This window comes from Schistocerca piceifrons, chromosome 1 (assembly GCF_021461385.2).
Source record: "Schistocerca piceifrons isolate TAMUIC-IGC-003096 chromosome 1, iqSchPice1.1, whole genome shotgun sequence".
NCBI classification, from domain to species: Eukaryota; Metazoa; Arthropoda; class Insecta; order Orthoptera; family Acrididae; genus Schistocerca; species Schistocerca piceifrons.
The window spans coordinates 338,035,480-338,051,245 of record NC_060138.1 but is presented as its reverse complement, the minus strand read 5'-3'; positions in this window follow the sequence as shown (position 1 = coordinate 338,051,245).

Here is a 15,766-nt window from a genome sequence, read left to right as displayed (position 1 = left end):
AATATACAAAACTATTATTCTAGGCAGTTATGCTGTATGGGTGTGAGACTTGTTCTCTCACTGTGCCAAATGAAAAGCCGTTTCGAGTATTTGAAAACAAAATTTTGAGGAAAATTTTCGGAGCAAAAAGGGATGACATTAGCGGAGAGTGTCGAAAACTGCATAACGAAGAGGTTCACGGCAGATTCTATATTGAATTTGCGGCTGAGTTAGCTCCTCTTCCAACAATAGTCTACTGTAGATCCCTTGAACAAAAATCCCTGTCCAGTAGTTGGAAGAAAGCAGAGGTAACACCCGCCTACGAGAACGGTTGTAGAAGTGACCCACAGATCTACCATCCAATATCTTTGACATCGATTTGTTGAAGAATCTTACAACATATCCTGAGCTCAAACATAATGGGATATCTTGAACAGAATACTCTCCATGCCAACCAGCATGGATTCCGAAAACATCAATCATGTGAAACTCAACTCGCACTTTTCTCACATGACATACTGAAAGCTTTGGATCAAGTCTGTCAGGTAGATGCAGTGTTCCTTGATTACCGAAAAGTGTTTGACTCGGCACCACACCTACCCTTATTGTCAAAAGTATGATCATTTGAGGTATAAAGTAAAATTTGTGACTGGATTGAGGACTTTTAGGTAGGCAGGAGGCAGCGTGATATCTTGGATGGAGAGTCATTGTCAGATGTAGAAGGAACTTCGTTTGTGCCCCAGGGGACTGTTGCTGTTCATGTTGTATGTTTATGGTCTTGTGGACAATATTAGTAGTAACCTCGGACGTTTTGCAGACGTTGCAGTTATCTGTAACGAAGTACTGCATAAATAACCGGTCAAAAAATGGCTCAAATGGCTCTGAGCACTATGAGACTTAACATCTGTGGTCATCAGTCCCCTAGAACTTAGAACTACTTAAACCTAACTAACCTAAGGACATCACATACATCCATGCCCGAGGCAGGATTCGAACCTGCGACCGTAGCGGTCACGCGGTTCCAGACTGAAGCGCCTAGAAGCGCACGGCCACACCGGCCGGCAAATATCCGGTCAGATCTTGATAACATTTCAAAGTGGTCCAAAGACTAACGATTTGCTTTTAGCGTTCACACATGTAAAATTGTGCACTTCACAAAACAAAAACCTGTATTATCCTATGACTATAATACCAATCAGCTGAAATAGGCAAACTCATACATATAGCTGGGTGTAACACTTTGTAAGGATATGAAGTGGAATGATCAGACAGGCTGGTTGTGAGTCAAGCAAGTAGTAAGCATTGGTTTATTAAGGGAATACTGCGTAAGCGCTCACTCTATAAAGGAGATTGTTTATTATCACTCGTTCGACAACCTCTTCTAGAATATTGCCCAAGTGTGTGGGACTGGTAACAAGTAGGACTAAGAGAGGTTATTGAAAGTATATAAAGAAGGACAGCAGGAATGGTCACAATTTTGTTCGACCCATGGAAGAGTGTCACCATGGTACTGAAAGAAATGAACTGACAAGACTCTTGAAGATAGACGTTAACTATCCCAAGAAAGGCTACTAAGTTTCAAGAACAGGCTTTAAATGTTGACTCTGGGAACATACTGCAGCCCCATACGTATCGCTCACATATGGGTCGTGAGGACATGATGAGAATAATTACAGCACGCACAGCGTCATTCGAACAATCATTCTTGCCACGCTTTATATGCGAATGCATTGGGAAGAAACCCTAATAGATGTTGAAATAGTCACCACAGAAGCTGCGTGCTCGATAATGGATCGAAAATATCCTTTATATTACATGTCGATCTAAATATCACCAATAATACCAGTAATGACATACTACTAGCAGTAGCAGATTTTTCCTATGCAGCAGGAATTTATTAAGTCGATAGTATTAACAACGTGTGATGTTGATTATCGCGACAGGATCATAATGTACATATTTTGTTCATGCGTTCAGTGATGAACTACGACCGATGTATCACAAGACAGGCCCATGAGCTGTTTCCTACGAAGAAGGAAGATCGAAATAAAAATGTATTATAACGCTAATGGGTGCACTCTGCAGCAGTGAATCTCTTGTTACTTGCAGAGATGGTGTAACATGCTCCCCACTAACTCAGTAGAAGACTTTCCCAAAAAACGATAACTTATGGTAGACATGTTGCTGATAGGATTGATCAACACTCCTGTATTACATGAACTCAAACTGGGCAACGTTATTTCCACGAAAACGCTGTTGAGAACTAACATTCGTAACCAACACGTATTTCGTGCAGAACAAGAGAGGCACAGACGTCATGGTTCAAATGGCTCTCAGCACTATGGGACTTAACATCTGAGGTCATCAGTCCCCTAGACTTACAACTACTTAAACCTAATCAACCGAAGGAGATCACACACATCCATGCCCGAGGCAGGATCCGAACCTGCGACCGTAGCAAAAGTGCGGTTCCAGACTGAATCGCCTAGAACCGCTCGGCCACTCCGGCCGGCACAGAAGTGATGATTACGTTATCAACTTATAATCTTACAGTGACATAGAATTCAGACCATCTTTGAATTACCCACTCAGGAAATTGCATGAGGCTGGAGTGAAACGAAAAGATGGTTCAAATGGCTCTGAGCACTATGGACTTAACTTCTGAGGTCATCAGTCCCCTAGAACTTAGAACTAATTAAACGTAACTAACTTAAGGACATCACACACACCCATGCCCGAGACAGGATTCGAACCTGCGACCGTAACGGTCGCGCGGTTCCAGACTGTAGCGCCTAGAAACGCTCGGTTACTTCAGCCGTAACGAAAAGAGATTTGGGATAGAAAGGCACTTATAAGAGAATTCCACATTGGTCAAAAGGTGTTAATTAAAAGTTTCTGTCTGTCTAACAAACAGAAACAACTGTGACACAAATTCTGCCCTATCTTAACGGACCTGTCTGAGTCCGCAAGGTGGCTCACATAAACACACTGCATGTCAAGACACTGAAATGAAGGAAATCTGTATTCACCACATCTATCATGTGAAACCATTTGTAGAATAGGTGTAGTTCATTCAGGTCAGAATCAATTTGTACTACATAGAACTTTAATGGATTGGGAAACTCTAGGTGATATTGTGTAACGTAGTCTAGATTATCCTTTTATTGAATTTCTGTATTTGATGAATTTGTAGCTGACATTTATTACTTACCGTATGTCTCTTAGTGAACTTGGTGAACTGAGTCGCATGGTTGTTACATCATCATATCAACGACCAGAACCTCTCTGGATATCCTGCCAGATTTTAAGACAAGATTTATTGTGGAAACTAATAAACATCTCGCAATGAAGTCCTCGCTAAATTTCGAGCTTCTGCAAAAGATCACCAGTCTCTGCTCGCTTGTCATTAATTTGCTCATGAACAACACTGACCATTACTATCCTTTATCGTCACTGATGATGAGGAATAATGTCTTTATATTAACCTCAGGAAAAGAAAAGAAAGGTTGAGCCCAAACAAAGCAGCAACAAAGATCTGCGCGCATCCACAAAAGATAATGTTATGCATCTTGTGGAACAGCGACGGTGTGGTGTACGATTACTGCAAATTCTTTCCCCGAGTCGTAACCATTACTGCTGACATTTATTGCCAACAACTGAGACGTCTGGCAGACGCAGTCCAAGAACAACGGCCAGGAAGACTGCGTGAAGTGATGCTACTTTACGAAACGTCCTTCCCCATTGTGCTAGACAAAAAGCACTGTACAGGAGCTGGGTTACGAAGTCATTTCGCGCCCACCGTATTCACTTGATATTGCACCCTCAGTGTTTCGCCTTCTCCGCTCTTTATCGAACAATCTTCCTTTCCGGATGAAAATGCGCTCCGAACATGACTCGACGAGTTCCTCGCCTTAAAACCAGGTGATTTCTACAGTCGAGGGATAACAGTGAAGCAGAATATACACTATGTGATCAAAAGTATCCGGACACCCCCAGAACAAACATTTTTCGTATTAAGTGCACTGTGCTGCCACATATTGCCAGATACTCTATATCAGCGACCTCAGTAGTCGTTAGACATCGTGAGACAGCAGAATGGGGCGCTCCGCGGAACTCACGGACTTCGAACGTGGTCGCGTGATTGCGTGTCACTCGTGTCATACGTCTGTACGCGAGATTTCCACATTCCTAAACATCCCTAGGTCACTGTTTGCGGTGTGATAGTGAAGTGGAAACGTGAAGGGACACGTACAGCACAAAAGCGTATAGGCCGGCCTCGTCTATTGGCTGACAGAGACCGCCCACAGTTGAAGAGGGTCGTAACGTGTGATAGGCAGACATCTATCCAGATCATCACACACGAATTCCAAACTGCATCTGGATACACTGCAAACACTTTGACAGTTAGCCGGGAGGTGAGAAAACTTGGATTTAACGTTCGAGCGGATGCTCATAACTCACACATCACGCCGGTAAATGTCAAACGACGCCTCGCTTGGTGTAAGGAGCGTAAACATTGGATGATTGAACAGTGTAAAAACGTTGAGTGGAGTGACGAATCACGGTACACAATGTGGCAATCCTATAACATAGTGTGCGTATGTCGAATGCCCGGTGAATGTCATCTACTAGCGTGTGTAGTACCAACAGCAAAATTCGGAAGCGGCGGTGTTATGGTGTGGTCGTGCTTTTCATAGAGGGGGCTTCCATCTCTTGTTGTTTTGGATGGCACTATCACAGCCTAGTAGCGAATTTTTTTCTCATATGATGCCATCGTGAAACTGTATCAAACAATGTCTAGAAGTCAGGGAATACGACACCAATTCTCTTTCCAACATATGATCTCACTTAGTAAGTCCTTAAACAAACATATTCCTAAATCTACTCGATTTTACGCTTAAACACAAAACTGTAGAACAGGACTGAGTCTTATCGTAGAAGAGGAAAGCTGGAAGAGCCTACATGGCGCTTTCCAGAATGCTATTCAGTTTTCAACCGGTACACGTTGGGTGCAAGCTAAATATAGTTACGTAAGCCCGCAGGCTATCGTGGCCGTTGTCACTGAAGTTTAAACCTTCTGGATTGTTACACCGCCTGATATTTCTTCAAACAATCGACGTCACTGATAGCATAAGCGGGATTCTAAGGGAAAATGGTATTCAGATCACTTTCTTCAGTCAAAGCGAAGTAAAAGACGTTTTCCGAAGGAAAACGGATGCACCTGATTCGCTCTAAACTGCGGGCGTCTATGAAATGGCTCTGAGCACTATGGGACTCAACATCTTAGGTCATCAGTCCCCTAGAACTTAGAACTACTTAAACCTAACTAACCTAAGGACATCACACACATCCACGCCCGAGGCAGGATTCGAACCTGCGACCGTAGCAGTCCCGCGGTTCCGGACTGCAGCGCCTAGAACCGCACGGCCACCGCGGCCGGCGTCTATGAAACGACGTATGGCTGCGGCAAAGTGTATACAGGCGAAACGGGAAGGACTGTTAAAGAACGTATTAAGGAAAAATAACTCCATACCTGGCTGAAAGATACAATGAATTTGGCGGTAACGGAACATCACGAAAGCTGTGACCCCGACATCGATTTCAATAACTTACGTTTGCTGGCTAAGGAACCTAACACTTACACAAGAAAAGTCCAAAAAGTGATTAAAATTTCTAGGAAGGCCTGTAACTTCAATAGAGAGAACGGCAATAATCTTCTGGCATCGTGACTGCCCGCCATCAGGGAAGTGGCTACGCGCCCGCGGCGTGCGAACTACACAAACATCGCCCTGGAAGCCACATCTGCAGACAATTGTATTTATTCCTCTCATGCTCTGCCCGTATCGCTTCTAGCCAGTGATGTCGGCCCACCAATAGCAGCAGGAGGAATTTTGGGCAATAACTCTTCTCCAGCATAAGAACCGGAAAAATCACTTTCGGACCAAGGATGTTGGTCCACGAATGGTAGCCACATGAGTTTTAGCCAATAACCCCCTTCTTCGGAGTTAGTGCAGGAAAATTTCTGTTACTACCCAATGGTAGCCCAAGTTTTTTACCCAATAATCCCACTTCTCCAGCACAAGCGCAGGAAAACTCCCCTTTATAAGACAAGGCGACTCTGGTCTCTGACAGTCCTCAATCCACAGCGTACCCACAAGATCCTGCAGAAGATACCTGCAGAGGGATCGAAAAGTCCATTGTTTGAAGAAATATGACGAGGCCTGAAAACCCAGAAGATTTTAACTTCAGTAAATATAGTTGCTTGATGGTTTCAGCAGCCCCATGGCTGTACAATGACATACTCTAGAGCGGTTTGCTATCTTTGTTGGAATCAGGTTAACAATTTTTTAAAGATGATGCCTGATTCCGAGTCGATGAAAGTAATACACCACCCTAGACAGATGTCTGTGTTATTCTTTAACTATCACCGCTTTTTATTGTATGTGTACGGTATAGATAGCACAAGAAAATCTGTTAAATAACGCGTTGCCATACCTTTTACATCGATTACAGCGACATTTCGGCGTGACACTATTAACTCTCTGTGCAAAAATGACAGCGCGACAATATAGAACATCGATCCCGCCATTGATGACTCGAGAAATGTATGCATAACGCTGACAGAATCTTACCACTTCCTCTCACTGACTTAGGATCGCTTCAGTATGGATATGACGGAGAAGATCCTTTTAGAATTTTCACAGTGGGGCATGCACTACAATCTACAGAATACAGTCCGGTATACAGGAGCGCGAAGGTTCGACAACTCAGTCTACCATCGTGAAGAAGAACAGAACACCAGATCACCACAACCTCTCTTTCACACACACAGTAAGTGTCGAGCACTTGCCTAGAGAAACGTATTCATTGAGCTGACAGAATCTCAGCACTTCCTGTCACTAACTTAGAATCGCCACAGCTATGATACAAAACGACTAAACTTATATCCAAGATGTGACATGGAAATGGTGTACTTCACATCTCCCCGTCCGAGCCTTCATTTGATGAACTCTAGAGTCTATTGGGAACGCAACTTGATTTTTCAGTTTTGCGTCAGAAACAAGGAATTTTAATTTGAAATTGGTTTTCCAGTGGTTTGTACATAACCTAAAGCAATTGGAGTCACCATACTTGCTTTTCTAAGGTTTCAGTTTGCGGTTTTGCAGAAGTAGCATAAAAGTTCTGTGTATTGTGTGTACTGTGTATTGAACTGGGGACCTAGAAACGACAGAGAGGCTTCGTCTCGCCGGGCCCTCAGTGGTTTACAACCCCACAACAGGCCACAGCAGTCCACCCACCCCACCGCCGCCCCACACCGAACCCAGGGTTATTGCGCGGTTCGGCCCCCAGTGGACCCCACTGGGAACGTCTCATACCAGACGAGTGTAGCCACAAATGTTTGCATGGTAGAGGAATTATGGTGTACGCCTACGTGGGTACAGTGTTTGCGCAGCAATCGCCGACATAGTGTAACTGAGGCGGAATAAGGGGAACCAGCCCACATTCGCCGAGGCAGATGGAAAACCGCCTTAAAAACCATCCACAGGCTGGGCGGCACACCGTACCTCGACACAAATCCGCCGGGCGGATTCGTGCCGGGGACCGTTACGCCTTCGCGCTCGGGAAGCAGCGAGTTAGACCGCGCGGCTAGCCGGGCAGGAAAAAGTCTTGTACTCGCAGCTGGTGCAAATAATTCTAGATGTGGCAGTGTAGCCATTTTGATTTGGACTGCGAACGTCCCATGCCTTAATATGTCGTCAACATACACACCAAACGTATCCGAAAGATTTATGAATCATTTCTGATGAACTGTAAGGGTTCGTTTAGAGGAGGACATGCTACAGTCGTTCATTCAGGTGTGTGATTTATGTGGCTCATTTGGTAGAGTACTAGTGGTTCCAGTGTTTGTGGATTCAGTGTATCCAAGTAGGGGGTCCCATGACCAATTCGGTAAGGTGAGAGCAGCAGCCTCGTACTACAGACTGCAATAGGTTCACAACTAGCTGTAGTAGTAGATCCATAATCTTGGATTATCAGGTAGCTGTAGCAGAGCTACCACACACTCTCTGACGGGTGACAGCATTATTTTTTAACTAACACTGATTTTTTTTTTTTTTTTTAGTACGCCTTGATAAGATGGAAATTTGATTTTGATGTAGACAAAACAACATACTCCAACCATACATCCTATAAACAGAATGCAACCAAATGTACAGGTTAGCACTGCATTTTAAGTGATTCCTTTTATGAATTACAGGTTTCTTACGTTGTACCTACGACACCTAACATTTCCAGCGGATTTCTATCCACCATTCAACCATAGTGTGGAAGCTTACTACTTGCCAAGAATATTTTGGAGCGGCACACAAAACTTTTTCGATACAAGCTCCGTGATACACTGAAGCAGGACATACACAGTTGTTTGCAGACTTTTAATTTCCACTATCCCCATCGCTTATGCCACTAGCACTGCATAATGCGCCATTCAATGGAGTGTTACTCTCTGCAACATTAAATGTGTTGTTATAGCATTGTCATTAGACCGAGAGTTCAATGTAGCTGTAATTTTAGAAAATACACGATTTGCTATCATGAAAGTAGCGTTGCCAGGTTACAATTGATATCAGTTACATCAGAACCCAACACAAATAACTGCAATGTTCAACTCTCAAAAACTGAAAACGTTACTGAATTACCATAGAATATCCAACACAAATAATTGCAATGTTCAACTCTCAAAAACTGAGAATGTTAGTGAATTACCGTAGGATATGTGTAAGAATCACTCAAGAACAGTGAAAATATACATCAACAACGGGAATGTCACACAGTGCACTCCCTTGCAGAAACCTGATGCATATAAGCAAAGCCAACGAGTGTGTGATATTCTAACGTGTACAGGTTTTATGGAAATGTCTGGTCACACCTTATAGAACTCATCCATCAGAAGAGTTGAGAACAAGTCTCTGCTATGAATTAGCATGTTATTCACATGTGACATTCCAATAAAGTAAACCACTTTGTAGGATGTAAGTTCCGCCAGTTATACAAAACACCGTTTATTCCAAGTTCCCAAACATGTTTCAGCACCATTGTGCCATCATCAGTGGGTTTGTGTTTTATTTAATCTGTAATGTGAACGTTTTTACTAAATGATTACAAAACTATGTGGGTATTTAGTTCAAACAATAATTCGTCTCTTTGTTAATACCTTCACATTTGGTGTGCACGATTTTTCAGGACCACTTGTGTATTATTTATTACAAGTAGCTTATCAACTGCAACCAAAGGATGTTGATGAGAAGTTTTGTTGGGAGTTAGCCTATCATCTAAACGTAATTTAGTCTGTCGCGAGTGTGATGGCGCAGTGGTGCTGAAACATGTTTGGGAGCTTGGAAAAAACGGTGTTTTGCATAACTGGCGGAACTTACATCCTACAATTTTAACTGCAAACACGGTAAACAATAAGGAGCTGCAAATCCAAATGATGAATGAACTACTTTGACAAAGGATGCTGTTTCTGGTATACGTCCCCCTATAGCAACACCCTATAGCAGGTTTCACATTTCTCCCACCGCCACGCCACGCTGTCTGAGAGCGAACAGTGGGAAGAGGGGAAAACGGCAAACGCGCCGCATTTAAATGGCAGTGCAGTCGCACTACATATTTCACAGTCCTCAACAACATACAACACAAATAAAACAAGTTTTCCGAATTGATTAATTACTTTTGGCGCGCTGGAGACTAATATGATTTTTATGTGGTCAAACTATCGGTGTATGCACAGAGACAAACAATTTCAAAGAGCTTCGCACTCAAGTTGCCACGTAATCGTGACATATTTAGTTTCGTAAAGGTTTTTCACAGAAAAATGGCAGTCGAAATGTTGTAGAACTTCCGCAGCCTAATTATGGAGACTTTGAAAATCTGAGAGAAGCGATGTAGACGTCCCGGACAGTTTTAAAGTGAGGAGATTTGCCACCGAAAATGGAATTACCTTACAGGTTAACCAATTACGTCTACACGTGCACACAGCGCTTTCAGCTGAAACGGAAAACGGTCTCGAAAAAAGCTCGAAAAGAGATGTAAGACTGGCAGTGTCCTCAAAGCCTCTATAAAACTACCCGTATAATTCAAGAAAGGCCAAAATGAATTCTTCAAACCTCGCGCTTTCTTTAACGCCATTGAGCTTGTCTTTGTCAGAAGGTGTCCGTTCCACAACGCGATTTTCTTTTTAAATGCTTCCCCACCAAATCAGGAAGAAATTGCCTTGCAATGCTTTACTGTGGGCAGTGTGCGGTCAAGTCAACTTAAAATGCGAAGACTGCAATCAATTCCGGGTGTTCTAATTTTCGTTCCTGCACTCCTTTTTGCTTCATAAATTCAACAATAACGAATTTTAAATCGAAAAATCGATCCAGGCATTCCCCTTGACTTAATCGATGTACTTTGCAGTAATATATGAAGTCTCCATACTCTTCGTTCATTTCCACTGGAAACTGTTGCAACTGCAATGGAATAATGGAAGTGACTTCAGGAATCGATCGATGAAGTTTTTTGCTCTTTCATTGTCACCTAAGTGTTTAAACTCTAGCTGCATGCTACTGTAATGTCGTTTCATAGCAAATAAACAGTACCCGTTACTTATGCGAACTGAGAATTCTCATTCCTCTCTTCTGTCATTCCCATTGATTACGACGGATTGTGACGACAGATCGCTACACTTTCTCTTTTTGCGCAAACAGCGACTGGACCTGTGAACGTCCTTCATAGCACGAACAAATAGCGAAGGGTAAACAGCGCTCACACTACGATTATGCTGAACTCAGAGAGTTGTGCCGACCGAAAAATTCCGCACCGCCATGCTAAGTGAAATGTCGCGCCGTTCCACGTACTTCCTAAAGGTACGTTGTCCAAGACGCGACGCACACTAGCGACTGCGACGGGTCGCTACGTGACGTCAGAAGTTGTCCGCTGGCGCATGCGCAGTTCGAGTTTGGGATGCGACGCGCGACTGTTGCGGCAGCTGTCGCAGCACTGCACCAGTGAGCAGTGTTGCGACGGAAGTCGCACGACACAAAGACGTACGGCTGCGAGAAAGATGTCGAGCCAGTCAAGGAAAACTGAAATGAGCCACTCACAGGATGTGATGCTCTGTGAGCTGGTCTCGCAACAGCCTTGCCTTTACGATTTGAAGAACCCTAAATATAGAGACACTATGTTCAGAGACAGAATTTGGGAAGAAATTGGTGCACAGTTGAAACTGGCAGGTGAGTGAAATATATAATATTTTCCAATTAATGCAAATTTTTCAGGCCTGTTATGAAAATCAGTATAATCCATGCAGATGTAGAATTAGAATGATGAAAATGAACTTGAAGGTCAATTTTCGCATTACTCTTTTTTGTGACGATAAAAATTGAAAACGGCAAATACATTATAAAATGAACAATCTAAAGTACAACGAGAAAGTTACATTTTACAATACCTTCACTCTGAAAGTAAACGGTAGATTGGTGTCTTGATGATACCTTCTAGTTGTGAAAAACCACCACCAGATTCTACAGCTTTCTGTAATCAATAGATGTTCGTTTTTGAGGAAGGCGTTTCTCAACAGATTGCGCAAACGGTATGCTGCAATAAGTAATTTGTCACATTCACTTCAATTCATTGGTAGAAGATGGTGCTCAAAAAACTTGTGCCAAAAGTGCACTACTGTTTTACAAGGCCCTTCTGGTCTGACACAGTTCACAATTGAAATTCGTCATTTGTAAATCCTGGAGTCATCTTTTGAGTGCAGCTTGGCAAGATTAAATGTTGATGTCATCCATAACGATGTATGCTGTCAGAATACAAGAATATGGAAGTTCATTTCGATGGGAATAAAGATTCAGTCGGCTATGAAAGTTGCCTTAGCTTGTTCCAAAAGTTTCTGCATGGGAGAAACTGACAAGTATAATTTGGGGAAATTTTGTGAACAAGCATGGACATTATTTCTTCCACATTTCTGCCAGTGTATACTGTAGACGTTCAGAATCAAAATTCTAGAGATGTTTAAGGTGTAACCCTATCTTGTTGTCAAGAACTTGAATCAATGCAATGAAGCTAGCGTGCGCTTATTGTTAATAAACTTATCTTTCATTTGAATTTTAGGTGAAATGTGCAAAAACAGATGGAGGAATATTCGGGACTCGTATCAGAGAAATAAACGAGAAAGAAAGCTTGGAACAGGTTCAGATGCCTCAGCAAAACCAAGAAAATGGGTTCTGCTTGATCACTTGGCTTTAAGAAACCTACATTTCGTGGCATTTTAAATGAAATTGTCAAGAGCATATGGAGAAATATTAGTAACTCATACCGTAGGAATATCACATAAAATGGTTTCATTAGGTCCAAATGTGTCAGCGAAACAAAACAAATGCATTCTCTATCGTGTGATGACCACACGATTCTCGTCGCGCGTCGACAGAACTGGCGGCTAGTCGCGACGCTCCCGGAGATATATGAGCCCAAATCTCGGAAACGGAGATCGATATCAATCTGATCTCAACTTAAAAAATAATTTCGATATGTTAGCTTCTTTTCATCGGCAACGATGTATGACCTAACGTGAACCATACGTAAAGTAGCCAGCGACCACATTTTTCACTGTACACAATTCAAATTTTATGCAGTAGGTTACTTGTAAATTAAATATCGGGATAACTGTGACGAATATCGGAAAAATAGACACCTCATTATCAAGCTGTGATGTGAAACTGTAAGATACGCAAACATCAATTTTTTGTGCCTTTTACTTTCCTCACAATTGATTGAGAAGTAATATACAGCGAAAAAAACACGCAAAACCGGAAGAGATACTTTTCAATTTTTTAAAGTAAAAGGAGAATCTGTATCGAAAAACTAACTCTGGGAGCCGATGTAACTTTGTTGCATTAACATACAGTATTTTTTACAGCAAGAAAATCGGAATTCTTATTTTTCTTATGTATTTGAATCCGCCGCCGCCGACCGGAGCTTGGGAAACGGCGACGACTCCAGTCGTGTTGCGGCCGTGTCGCCGTCTGCCAGGGTGGGGAAAGAGGAGGGGGCAGCGTCGCAGTCGCAGCCAACTGTCGCGTCTTGCACAACGTAACTTAAAAGGACCGAGCAAACCCGACTGGGAAGCCGGGCCTTGCCACGCCAGCGGCCTACGCACGCTGCATGCGTGAAGTTTGTCATGCCATGACTGGCCCTGCTCTGTAAGTAGTAACAAGCACGGACAAGTCTAAACCAGAGGCACACTCCACCAGCTATTTATAGCTGTCCTCCTCCTGCTCAATACTATTTCAAGTCTTCAAACATGATATTCATTCGTCTGGAATGTACCTCCAGGAAATGGTATTTCCATGCCATCATCTTACAGATTGTATTGTACTGTATCGCATTGTACTGGTGACCTAGAAACGACGGAGACGCTTCGTCCCCCCTGTATATCCTCAGTGGTTCACAACTCCACAACAGGCTACAGCAGTCCACTCACCCCTCCGCCGCCCGATACTGAACCCAAGGTTATTGTGCGGTACACGTATGGTAATCAGTAAACTGTCAGAGTTTGAGAGTTGAACATTGCAGTTATTTGTCCTGAATTCGAATTGATATAAGTCGTAATCCGACAACGCTACTTTCATGATAGAAAGTCGTGGATTTTCATAAATTTACGCTATGTAGAAAGCTCAGACTGATGACAATCATATAACAAGACGTTTACCGTTGCAGAGAGTAACGCCCCATTCACTGGTGCACTAAACAATGCTAGTGACGTAGACGTTGGAAATAGCGGAAATTCAAAGTGTGACAACAATAGTGTGTGTCCTGTTCCTGTCCGGAAACAGTTCTGAACACTACTGTGATATATTCTTGACAGCTAGTAAGCCTGGACGCTAGGCCTGAGTGGTGGACAGAAATCTGCTGGAAATGTTAGGTGTCTTATGTACAACGTAAAACGGTTATAGTTTATGTGAAGCACCACTTCAAATGAAATGAAATGTGTGTGTCGCTAGGGCCTCCCGTAGGGTAGACCGGTCACCTGCTTCAAGGCGTCTTTGTTGACGCCACTTCGGCGACTTGCGTTTCGCTGAGGATGATATGATGATGAAGACAAGACAACACCCAGTCCCGAGCAGAGAAAATCTGCGACCCGGCCGGAAATCGAACCGCGGCCCCTCGCATGGCATTCTGCTGTGCCGATCAGTCACCTATGGAGGCGGTCGAGGAATCACTTAAAACTGGTCATTTGATTGCATTTTGTTTGTGGGATGGATGGTGGGAGTTTAACTTTTGGTCTACATCGAAATTAAATTTCCATCACACGAAGGCGTACCTACAGCGAAAATCAGTGTTAGTTAAAAATATAATACTGTGATCCATCAAAAAGGTGTGTGGTCGCTATGGTACTGCTGTGAACCTATTGAATCCACTACTACAACCACTAGCACTCTACCATCGGCGCCACATTGACCACAGGTCAGTATGAACGGTTACAGCACATTTTCCTGTACAAGCACTTCTACAACTCATGAGAAGTGATTTAAAAATCCGTTCAAAATATTTAATGTATGTGTCAACCGTTTACGAACAAGGGGCGATCATAAAGCTTCCATTTCAGGGCGCTGCTGCAGCGTACATGCAACATAGCGTGACTCCGACGTGGGTATACAAGCGCCAACGGAAGAGCAAGAGATTAGTGTAGCATTGGTGTCTTTTCGACGTACATGCGGTAAATGTGTCCAAACACGACCAATTTTCTGTTATTCTTTTCTTGGCTATTCAAGGTCGAACACTGGTAGATATCCATCGGAGTTTCAAGAATATATGAAGGGCTTATTTCAATAGTGGTACAAGTCCATTTTTGTTCATTGTGAGATGCAGAGCCCTAAAGTTAAATGAGCGCTGGAAAATCTGCAGTTGAGATACCAGAAATATTCAAGCATATGGCTTCTTACTAGAGATGAACCTTTCTTTCTGTTTGTTTGGATCATTAATTTCAGAAGCATTATAGGCAGAAAAGTGGAGGTGATGGACTTGTACCACTGTTGAAATAAGCCCTTCATATGTGGAGCAGCATGTGCGTCGAATACCACCGGTGTCGAAGAGTACGCCAAGTTCCGTGCTGGTAGGGATTCGACACAAGACGTTGGTCGATCTGGGAGGCCAGCCTCATCAATTGCCTGGTATCGCCATCATTGCGAAACGGTGACTGCGCAGTGCTGGAGAAATCGCGAGAAAACTGCGACAAGGGCTGTTGGTGCTTCTTGATAACACACGTCCCCATATCGTAAATTTTATAACACAGAAGTAACACCGACTCATGTGGGAAACAGTCTAGTACCCGCCCTATACCATATAGTCCTGATCTTTCCCAACACGATTATCATTCCTTCGGCATCGTAAAAAAAGATCTTTAAGGGCTGACGATCCCAGTCGAACGAGAATGTGTAGCGGGTAGTGACGGACTCCTTCACGCAGCAGGACACAGTATTTTCCAGAATGAGATTTTCAATCTGCAGCGGAGTGTGCGCTGATATGAAACTTCCTGGCTGATTAAAACTGTGCGCCGAACCGAGACTCTAACTCGGGACCTTTGCCATTCGCGGGAAAGTGCTCTTGCCCGCGAAAGGCATAGGTCCCGAGTTCGAGTCTCGGTCCGGCACACAGTTCTAATCTGCCACAAAGTTTCACACACTATTTTACCAAACTGGCATCTTCAATCTTGTTAATCGCTGGTATTATTGCCTCAACGCTAATG